Source organism: Lissotriton vulgaris, chromosome 5, assembly GCF_964263255.1.
Source record: "Lissotriton vulgaris chromosome 5, aLisVul1.2, whole genome shotgun sequence".
Taxonomy (NCBI): Eukaryota; Metazoa; Chordata; class Amphibia; order Caudata; family Salamandridae; genus Lissotriton; species Lissotriton vulgaris.
The window spans coordinates 1,586,705,196-1,586,717,405 of NC_141693.1; positions in this window are offsets into that span (position 1 = coordinate 1,586,705,196).

The following is a 12,210-nucleotide window of genomic DNA, read 5'->3' on the forward strand; positions in this document are numbered from 1 at the left end:
TTGGCGATGCAGATAGCTCAGCCAGAGCTGCCAACAAACAAGGTAAGATGCATTCACAGCATGCTGTGCACCCCCTCCCTAACCCCAATCCTCAGAGAGGCATAGGGAACCCTAGGAGTGGCGATCAACAGCGCTCACAATAGAAGGGATATTAACCTGGTACCCGTGTATAAAGTATTATACGAAGTAAGACCATCTATTTCAATAAGCCCAATAGTGTTAATGATAGAGTACTGTATGTATAGAATAGAGACTAATTGTATGTATTTCACTTCTAGAAAGAAGATATGCTGTTTTTAATTAATAGTGTCCTGAGGAAGGTGTTATAAAAAAAAAAAGAAGCACCGAAACGCGTCGACAGAAGGATTATTAAAGATTGTGTAATTAATTGTATTATTTATTGGTAATGTTTTGTTCCATCACAAATGGAATTCATATATGTGATTTTATTTATGTTTAAAAACGCGTCTCTACTGTGATAAATTTTAATAAAAAACTGTTTCTGATAAACATACAAACACTTAGAAGCAGAGCACACAGAAAGGAACCCCCCTTTTTTTGAGTATAGGGACCCCTACTCCAGTACATGTTTTACTCATAACATGCAATGCATTATGGGAGATGTAGTCAGAAGTAACACATGTCAGAACAGTCAGACCACCAAACCCAATGGCATGTGACACCAATTAGCAATTAGCAAGCAGAGGACAGTCAGTGTGATTGGCAGGCATAAAATGTATTACAATGCAACTGCTGCCAGATAAGTGAGCATATGTACATTCTGTCTTCACAGGTGAGCCATTCTCACAGGGATGCTGAGGGGAGCAGAGGAAAGGCACCCAGGACAGAGAGGAGACAAGAGGAGGAAGTCCAGTCACCTGCAGCGCACACCACACCGCCACCACCACCACCGCCACCATCAACGCCACCACCACGGACAGGCAGGAGGCATGCAGTGGCCACCCTCCAGCAGATGGAGGTGTCCGAGGAGGACAGCACAGGGGGACAACAGTCCACAGTGGCTGATGATGCCAACAGGGCAGGATCACAGTCCCCCACAGAGCGCGCCCACACAACTTCCAGAAGCCACAGGGCAAGGGTAGTCAATCCTCACTTCCAGGGCGAAAATGACAGTGTGTTTGCTGGGCTTGAAGGTAACATGCTGAAGGTCCAGCGCCTGCAAGGAAGAGAAATCCGGTCAGTGCAGCGGGAGATGGCACACATGAATGCCCACATGCACCGCATAGAGAAGGGCATCAGAGCCATGAACACCATCATCGCTGAGGGCATGAGTGATGTGGCCCAGGCTGTGAGGCTGCTGTGCAGCAAGTAAGACGAGGATGGGGTGAAAGAGAAGAGGCTACTAGCCGTAGTAGCATCACGCCCCCTCCCACAGAGTTCAGGAGGCGCAGTGAACGCCACAGCGCTGGCTCTGGACAGACTGGCAGTGCGGACAGTGTGTCAAAGGAACGTGGCAGTGCAGCGCTTGGGCGCAAGAAGTAGAGTCAGCCATGATATGGTTGTACTCAAATGGGTGACATAACCCATGTTTGTATGGACACGGCTTTTGATCTTGGTGGTGTGCTCTGATCATTAAACACCATCACTCAAATACAGCACCTGGCTATGTCTCCTTACTTACTCAGAAATAGTTGCGTGTTATCTCAGCCCGTCTGTGTCTCCCATCCGGTGCTGCTGCCACACCTGCTGTGCTGTGCTCTGGCTGTGGACAGTCCTCACCCTTGTCCTCAGAGCCCGTTAGTTCCACTGCTTTTCCTTTCTTTGAGGCAAGGTTATGCAGCATTGTGCATGTTGCTATTATTTTGCAGCAGATGATGGGGCAGTACTGATGTGCACCTCCACTTTTGTGGAGGCAACTGAACCTGCTTTTTAGTAGTCCAAAGGTGCGCTCCACAACGTTGTATGTGCTTTTATGTGCTACATTGTATCTCCTCTCACTTGTGGTGGATGGGTTGAGGTATGGAGATAGGATAAATGACCGCACGGCATATGCGCTTTCACCTAAATGGTAAAGAAAGTGCCATTAATTTGAGTCACCAATGCATTCATCCCAGGTATACGTCAGGGTGTGTCACATTGATTTACCTAGCAGGTATCCTTCTCCGAATTCACCAGCAGCCAGACGTGTGTAGATCCCACTGTTCCTGAATATGTAGGAGTCATTGGTACTCCCTGGAAATTTGGCCACAATGTCAGTAATGATGTAGTCTGCATCACATTTCACCTGCACGTTGATGGAATGCGTGGATTTGCGGTTGCGGTATATGTTTTCTGTAGCTGCAGGTGGGCAGATTGGAATGTGGGTCCCATCAATGCACCCTATTACATGTGGGAACTGTGCCTTTTGGTAGAAATCCAGCTTTGTCTTCTGCAGTTCCGCCTGTGTGCTGGGGAAGCATATGTAGTGATACATTGTCTGCATCATGGCATCCAAAAAGGAGTTGACAAACGGGACAAGCAACTCTGTGACACTGTGACCACTGCGCCTTTCAGTAGGCCGGGTCACCCCCCTTGTTCCTGCCGCTACCTGCTCCTTCCGATCCTGCTGGGACTCCCGCCCGCCTGCTCCTGCCGCCGCTGCCCTCCCTGCACCTGAGCGACCCAGCCACAGCTGAGCCGCCTGGCCGCCAGTTTTTCCCGCCGCTGACCCCCTGCACCCGAGCGACCCAGCCACAGCTGAGCCGCCCGGCCGCCAGTTTTTCCCGCCGCTGACCCCCTGCGGCCCCGCCCACCACCAGCCCATTGGCCGCCCTGCTCCCGCCAACCCAGCTGACCCGCCCTCCCGTCCCCCTACTTATGACGCCCCCAGAGCGACCACGCAGCGGACGCGCGCAGCGGGAGCGCCGACTGAGCGCCGAAGGTGCGCAAAAGGTAAGCCCGTCTGCGCCCGTACGCGCCTGGACCGCGCCCAGTGCTAGGACCCCTGGCTCCCGCAGTCACCAGCCCACCCGCTGGACCTACGATACCACCGAACTCTACGCACTCAACGCCGGTCGAATCCCGGGCTGCTATCGAGCCACCCCGAGACGCACCCACGGACCTTTCTGCTGCCACTCCTGCAAGTTCACCTGCATCCGGACCTGCACTACACCAGCACCGACCAAGCCGAGCACCAGCAGCAACCACCTCAAGTGCATCCTCCTCAACACCAGTTCCATCCACAGACACGCCGTCGAGCTCTGGAAACTGCTCGACACCACAGCCCCAGACGTCGCCTTCCTCACGGAAACCTGGATGAACGCCTCCTCAGTGCCCGACATCGCCATCGCCATCCCGGACGGCTACAAGATCATCCGGAGGGACCGCGTCAACCAGAGAGGAGGAGGCATCGCCATCATCCACAGGAACACCATCCGCATCACGACCAACACCGACGACACCCTCGCACCCGCCGAACACCTGCACTTCCGGATCCACATCAACCCCAAGACCACCCTCAGAGGCACCCTCATCTACAGACCCCCGGGACCACGCACACAATTCAGCGAAGACATCGCCGACTTCATCAGCCCGCACGCCTTCCTCTCGGCTGACTACATCCTCCTCGGGGACCTCAACTTCCACCTGGAGAACAACAACGACCGCAACACCACGACCCTGCTGGACAACCTCGCCAACCTGGGCCATCAGGTATAGACAATATTAAACTGGCCCTGACACTGGGTTTTTTCAGCTCGCATTCTTCCCTCTCCAGAGATAAAAGCTCTTTCATTGCAAGTTTTGTGGACACTATATCTTTAGATGTTATAGAATCTATTACAGAATAAAGCTCGGGCCTCCCCAACCTTAAAAAAGTTTCCTTGATGTAGGTCAGCCACCTAATATTGTTAGCTTTGTCCAAACACAAACAGTCTCTCATAATAATATGGTTTAAAGGAATTTCTTTGTTAAGCCACAACCTCAGCCAAACTACTAAAGGTGCTGTTTTTATCAGGTCGGTGATGTAGCTTTCCCCTAATTCCATATGAACAGTGTGGGACGGGGTTGACTGTGGGACGCCAAGAACAGATCTAAAGAATTTGTTTTCCATCATCTGTAACGGATCCACTCCCCTATATCCCCATATCGAACTACCATATGATGCCACTGAAATGCATTTAGCCTTATAGATTTTCATAATGGCTACAATTGGCCTACCCCCAAGTTTCTTAGAGAACCCCTGAAGGGCTGCAGATGTCCTAGCTAACATAGTTACTCTATTCTTAACATGGGGACCCCAATTACCCTTCTCATCAAAGGTAATCCCTAGATAGGGAAAGGAGGTTACACGAGCAAGCTTTTTCTGTCCGCAGAGAAAAGTTTTGTGATAGTTTCTCCTAGCTGCCCTGCCCATGAGCATAACTTGAGATTTTTTCGCATTTATTTTCAAATCAAGTGAGCTCATGAAAGATTCAAAGGCGTCCAGAAGGCGTTAGAGCCCCACCCCGGTACGCCCATGAAGAACCGCGTCATCCGCGTAAAGGAGAACAGGAATACCCTGATCCCCTGCACGCGGAATATCGAGGGTCACGTCCCTGAGAGCAGGCTCCAAGGCATTCACATATAATAAGAACAACAGGGGTGCCAAAATGCACCCCAGTCTGACTCCTTTTTCAGAAGCGAAAGCGGCAGTACACCTTCCGTTCGAGGAAACTCTAATTTTTGCTGTAAGGCCAGAGTGGAGGTCAGCCAATAAGTTAAATATAGTCCTATCCAAGCCCATTCCAGTAATTTAGACCAAAGCTTTGATCTGTTGACCAGATCAAAGGCGGAGGAGAGGTCCATGAAACCAAGGTACATGGACCCCTCCTTAGCCCTGGTATATTTCTCAATCAGCAAGTGGAGATTAAGGCATTGATCCTGGGTACTTCTTTTAGATCTAAAACCATATTGCACATTTGTCAAAATACTGTTCTCTGTGACCCACTCATTCAATTTTACTAAAATAACTCTTCCTAAGATCTTAACTGAGGAGTCAATCAGTGAGATTGGTCTATAACATGCAGGATCCTGCCTGTTTCCCTTTCTGAACACAGGGATAGTTATAGAAGTTTTCCATGACTCAGGAATGTTATCATGGTTTAATGCATTAAAGACCCTGCAAAGTAGTCTCGACCAAAAGTTAGGGAAGCATTTAAAGGCGTCTGCAGGAACGCCATCGGGTCCTGGCGCCTTTTTCTTCAGAGTACAGTCTATGGCATGTAATACTTCTGTTACTTCAAAGTGCAATTGATTCCCAATGGTGTTAGTGTCAGCGTCCTGCGCCCTGGGATCTCCACTGGTATGATCAGAATAGATGTCACTAAAGTGTTTAATCCAACCTTCATCAGGAATATTAGTTTCATGGGGGGAATTTTCCTCCCCTGTAAATAAAGGTTGGTTGACAATCTTCCAGAATTCTCCACTGTTTTTCAATATTGCTGGGTCTAAGAGTTGTGTCCAGGCTTCATCTTTAATCTGTTTTTTCCTGTCTGCTATGGCCTTTTTGTACTGGGCTCTACAGGTGGTAATAAGTTCACGATTTTTCGGGACAGCTTTTAAAGCATTTAGCAGTGCAGAATGTGTTTTTGAGCATCTGTGATCAAACCATCTTTTGATGGGCATTGTCTTAGGTTTAAAACCCACAGATAGCCTGCAATTAATCTTGCTACATATACTACCAAATGCTAATATCACTTCCCTATCATTGGACACACTAGATAGACACACACCAACCTCATCCTCAGCCTCAGAGAGTACCTCTTGTACGAAGGATTCCGGGGTTATACTATCCCATTTCAGTCTGCGTCCCTGGTCCTTAACTTTGAGTACTTGTTTGTTATTACAGGGGCCATATTTACGCCCTATAAGATCAGATGTTACTAGGTCCAGAGAGACAGGGTTGTGATCACTGAAAACAGAAACCACAGTTTTATACATTAAAACCTTAGGTAAAAAAACATGCTGAAATAAATATATAATCAATAGTAGAGCCATTGTCTGTTCCCTTAAAAGTAGGGGCCCTAACCCCCCCCCCCCCCCCCTCCCCGCAGCTGGATTCATATAAGTTCCATCTTGCTAGAAAGTTCTCTAAACAATCCCCGTTTGTTATGTTCAAGATGGATAGGCAAACAATTTGGAGGGGATTCTATGTCATCGCAAACACACATTAGTGAACACGGGTGTATGTTAAAATCACCCAAAAATATGATTTCAAAAGAATTAACATTTTCACTATAGACTGACAAAAAATGGTCCAATCTATCTAGACTATGTAAAGTGCAGTCTGATGCATTGGAATTATAAAAATTTATAAATAAAATATTGGAAGATTCTACTGAAGAAAGTTCAACAATTAAACATTGCTCGGATCCCGAGTCACATTTCTTTAGGCTACCTTTGATATCTAGTTTAAAGAGGCTTAACAATCCTCCCTTATCTCTTCCTGCAGCGCTAGACACTGCGGGAATACAGAAATGGCTATAGCCATCTAAATAAAAACTGTTCTTTGTGTCCCACGTTTCCTGCAATGCAATGATGTCGAACTTAATCATAAAGTCTGTCCATGCCACATTGCCTATTTTCGCCCTGATTCCTGCAATATTCCAAGTAAGCATGCTAAATACTGGTACATTGTTCTCCTCTTGGCTTATATGTACAGGTAAAAGTCAATCATTTTGATCCAAAAAAGATAGAGGAGCATATCGGTTAGACAACAAAAGAGGTTGTACAAAAGGATTTTGGTGAACTGGAAGAGCTGGGTGGTTTACAGTATTTCGATGTTGATCTCGACCCCATCTATTGTTTGTGTCCCAATTATTATCCCACCCAAGAGCTGGAGTCCTAGGGTAGGTGACATTCTGCTGTTCTCCATAAAATAATTTTAAAGTTAATGGGACAACAGTACCCTGCCTGCGTTGGGGCAGGAGTAAATTAGTGAGGATGTTTGGCAAAACGCCAGTATGTGAAAAGCTCACTGCCACACAATCCCCTTTAAATTTTTTGGGACGATTTCCTAACCAGGAAACCCTTTTTGCATTCTTAATCTTTTGGGCCAACTGTTGCCGCCCCCCACCCCCCCCGGGGCTAGCCTCATATTATTTGTAAGCCATTGCAATGCCTTATTAGACAAAGAGGAGGGAGATTCTACTATACCAGCTTCTAGGGGGGGGGACATTGGCTAGTACTAGGACAACAGGTGAAGCTTCAACTATAAATTGTAAGGGGTCCGTTAACTGAGCTTGTACTGGGGGAATCTCAACTGTTAAAGGACCATCCCCTTTACCAACTATTTCATTAGCTTTCAGGGCCGGTAACTGGGTTGAGGGACTATTATGTAATAGTTCATCTGTTTCCTCACCCTCGGGATCAACATGCTCTCCAGTATTGTTGCCCAAGTTAACTACCAGTGTTGTAACGTTTTCGACACCCTCCACTAGCTTATTCTGCTGGCACATAATTTTTTAACCTCAGTTTGTAATTTGTCTATTTTGGCAATTAGAGGTTTAACAATGGCTTTAATCTTACTTTCAATTAGCTCAGCAATTTTTACAAACAGATCATCATCAACATTGAGATTGAGCTCAGCTCTTCCCTCTCCATTTTCCTTTAAGTTGACTTTTGGGGTATTTGCCCTCTTTCTCCTTGTCCCCGAACTTAACCCTCCCCGTTTTGGCTGAGTTTTTACCCTTGAGTATTCTGACCGAGAAGCTTGATCAGATATAGACTGATCTTCTTCTGAAGGAAAAGCATGTATCTCCTGTTCTGGGTCACTGTCTATATTGTTCACAGGGTCCGCAATAAGTACCTCAGAGCCTGGCACAGTATTTTCAATTAAATTGCCGGTGTCCTGATTAGAAAGGCAGATAGGACAGGTTTCAAGATCAGTCTCCAGGGATATAATATCATCAGTGGGGGGAAGTAAGTTAGGGCTCAAACATCGTAAATCGGGTGATTGACTCAGCCCCAAAGATTCTCTCCTCTGTATATTTATTTTTTGCACAGTTTGGACCAAATAGTTCTCCATAGTGTTTGCTGTAGGAACAGCGCCTCTTTTCGGCATCCTGTCACTAAAGCCAGAAGACTGTCTCCTCAGTCTCAACAGTAAATGTAATTTCAAAACAACAATGTCTTACTTGGATAATAGGGTATCTCTCAAGCATCCGACAGGGTTTCTGGCCCTGTCCCTGTCGCTTCCTGCCGATGAGGGCCGTAGAGGGCCCGCCCTTTGCCCGCACTTAGCCCCAGGCGTCCCGCGTCGCGGGGGTGTCTGCAGCTTTATCGCGCCTTCTGGCGCGCTCTCCCCGCGTGTGTGGCCTCAGATGCGCGCCGCCGCGAGGCCTGCCGGGTGTTGTAGTCCCCGGAGCGGCGGCGCGATGTTTGGAGGCTGATTGACTCTCGGCGGTGGCGGCTTGGCTGTTCTGTGGACTCCTGGCAGTGTCGGCGGTAAGTGATTCTCCCCCGCTCTGCTGGGGTGTCTGCAGCTTTATCGCGCCTTCTGGCGCACTCTCCCCGCGTGTGTGGCGTCAGATGCGCGCCGCCGCGAGGCCTGCCGGGTGTTGTAGTCCCCGGAGCGGCGGCGCGATGTTTGGAGGCTGATTGACTCTCCGCGGTGGCGGCTTGGCTGTTCTGTGGACTCCTGGCAGTGTCAGCGGTAAGTGATTCTCTGTTGGAACAGTGTAACGCGCAGTCTGTAAACGCGCTCCTCCCGTCTCCAGATCCTCAGTCCTGCTGCTCTCAAACGTAGACGCCTTGCTATCACATAGAGGGCCGCCATTGTGTTCACACTGTTGCATTTTGGGGCTGCTTATATGCAGTGCACCTGATTATCACCTGCTTTGAGTCAGTGCTAATTACCGATTCTTAAATACCGATTTTTAGCAAATTCGGTATTACCGATTTTTGATACATCGCATTTGAGATTTTTTACCGATTCCTAATTTACCGATTCAGTATTTTTGTCTACCAATCGGTAAATAAGGAATCGGTTACTGGTTTCCCTTATTTTTACTGATTCCTTATTACCAATGTCGTTTGGTAATACCTACATCGCACATGGCTAAATACCGGTCAGTAACGCTGAAATTTACCGAATTTTGGCGTTACAGACCGGTATTTAGCCACCTACATCTGGCCGTAGGATGGTTAATGAAGTTGCATCATAAGATTCTTATTCCTGTCATCATTTATCTTCTAACACTGGCAACGTCTACTGCGAAGGGGGCAGTTGTGACCATCTCCCCTCTGAATATTTCTCCAAACCATCTTTATTGCCTGATTCATCCATGTACTTTATCGATCCAGAGAATTGTGGTGGGACCCCCATCTTGTGTATGGTGAACCTTGATGAGAAGTGGCCTACAACACATCGCAGTGAGTGTGTTCTGCCAGCAGTGGGATAATTTTAGACATTGGAGCGCAGTGTGAGCAAGCTACCCTTGATGCGAGATCATTGGTTGCTGCATGGTCCAGTCAGAGCGCTGTCACGGAGTCCGCTCAGCCATTTGCTCGAGATGTGAATTCACAGCATGTACGTTCTTGGGCAAAGCAAATTGCCGAAATCTTCGAGGAAGTTTGATTGGAATGGTCATACGCGGCGGAAGCTACAGCGCCATAAAGACTGTTATTTGGGCTGTCAGCAACTTTTGCACTACGCAAATCCTGATTTTCATGGGAGTCCTGCGAGTGCACCAGTGCTGTTCTACTCAACAGTAGCCTGTCTGTGAGGGAAGGTGTGCCGCCCTCTTGTTCCCTCAAGTGTGACGGACCCGGATCGCCTCGGCGGTGTCCTGGCAGCGAAGAAGGGTTCGTCATTCTTTTCCATCCAGCTCACTTGATTTCATCTGGGGGCCAGCGCCTGTATGGATTGTCAGAGTTCTCCGTGTTTTGAGGCGTACGGCCGTCCCCGCATCCTGTCAGAGGTCCTGGATTCTCCTGTTAGAAAGGGAAGGTACGTCAGCTTCACTTTCCCCGAGTGCACAAACTAAGTGCAGTTCCATCTTCAACCTGCAGGTGGGATTGTTATACTTTGCTGGAGTTCCATGTTGACACACAGACTGTTTACTCAAGGAACCTCGAGGATTTCCTCAGGACGGAAAGTTCCTATCCAGAACGTTTACAAAGGCGGGCAGAACTTATTTGGCCTGTGTTGCTCTACTGTGGAACAAGACTATAATATATAGCATCCTCCAGTGTGCACATTGTTGTAAGGTACTGTGTCCTATGCTATACATTACTATATCTGGAATATTGGGCAGTCATTTTCTAAGCCTGGCGTTCACATTTTATTGATTATCTGCTATTAGATATCCACCCACTTACTTTAAAGATTCCTTTGGTTCCATATTGAGTTCACATTCCTTGTTATCCCTGTGGGTTTTAGTCTGTTTTCTTTCAGGATCTTCCGCTCTCCGTGGATGGTAGCCCCATCCTCTAAGCCCTTCTCACTTTTTCCAGTAGGGGTTCGCCAAGTTGGGGGGGTGATTATCCTGAGACCCTTTGTACCTTTCGTGGGTCCGGAGTTTCCCACCTAGGACCATACCATATCTATCCTATCGTCTCCATGATGGCGGCTGCGAGCATGAGCCAACCACCCCCTTTCCTAAATGAAATAGGTGAACCAGAAATCTGTTAGAAGGAATGGTTCAAGTTATTTGAATCATACAATATAGCCATTGGCGGAGAACGTTGTACACCCTTGTGTAAGCAACATATACCTCTCCACAATTTAGGAATACATGGATAGAAAATCTATGAAACCTTACCTGAACCTGCAGGCGGAGGGGAAGGGGGCGAGGTAGATGTGCTTATGTGTACTGTGGAAAAATTGGAAACGCATTTTGGAGATAAAATAAATGTGGTCCTGGAACGCCATAAGTTCTTTAACAGGGCACAAGGTACACAGGAACAGTCCAGAATTTCATTGCTGCTTTGTGGGGCCTCACACAACTGTGGGAGTTTGGCAACCTCACAGATTTACTCATAAGGGACCAGTTGGTGTGTTGCACTAATAATAGACGCATCCAAGAGAAACTCTTAGCCAAGAATCCCTTGCTTGAGAGAAGCTGTCGAGAGTGCCAAATCAATTGAGCACACTGCCAAGTGTATAAAGGAAATGAAGAGTAGCAGCGAAGTAGTAGCAAATGTCAAAGAGAAAGATGAAGAAAGTGAAGTGTACAAGGTAAAAATTAAGGAAAATGTGAGCAGCAGGGCTACTGAGACAGAAAGTAATTTAAAGTGTTACAGGTGTGGTAGTAGTAACCATTTTGCTAATAACCCTAAGTGCCATGTGAGAAGCATAACATGTAAAATATTTAACAAGAGGGGGCATTTTGCAAGAGTGTGCAGGGAAGGGGAACCGCACATAAGAAACAGTGAGAAAGAAGGAGGGCGAGCCCAGATTAAAGAAGTAAATTGTGCATCACTTAGCGAGAAGAAGTTTGTCCTACAACTTAAAAGTAATGTAGGATCAATTAATGTAATTTATCCCAAATGTGAGGTACTATTGAACAACAAGAATGTTACCATGTACGCAGATTCGTACTCCCCTTTCACCCTAATAAACAAGGAAGACTTTGAGAAATTAGGGGAAGAATCTATAACATCCCTACAGGAACCCGACATCTCTCCCACGGGGTACAGCAAGGAATGAAAGAGATGAAAATTCAATAAAAAAACAGAAGAGCTTTGGAGAAAAGATACATCGTAGAGTCTGGTTCCAACTTGTTAGGGTGGCAGCACCAGAAGGCGCTAGGTATCATTCTGGACCCCAATAGCAAAGAACAAGTTCTACTCACTGAGGAGACCAGCGATGGTGACACCATCTGTGAAGAGTTTTCCAATCTGCTCAAAGAAGGATTAGGCTGCCTCCACGAATTCCAACACAAGATTAAACTCAAATCCAGTGCGAAACCAGTGGTCCACAAACTGCTTCCAGTGCCACAACTAATGAGAGAACCTTTGAAGGAAGAACTGAACAAGCTGTGTGACATGGGGATCATACAACCTGTGGATTGCTGGGAATGGTTGGCCCCTGTAGTCCTCGCAGCCAAGGCCAATGGGGAAGGTATCCACTTATCTGTGGACCTACGCAGTCTCAACGAAAACATTTGGGTGGAGAGGCACCCTCTACCGAACATAAACGAAATGCTCAGCACCATGGAACAGGCAACATTCTTTAGCGTGATCGACCTGTCGATGGCGTATCACCAGGTGGATCTTCACCCAGAATCC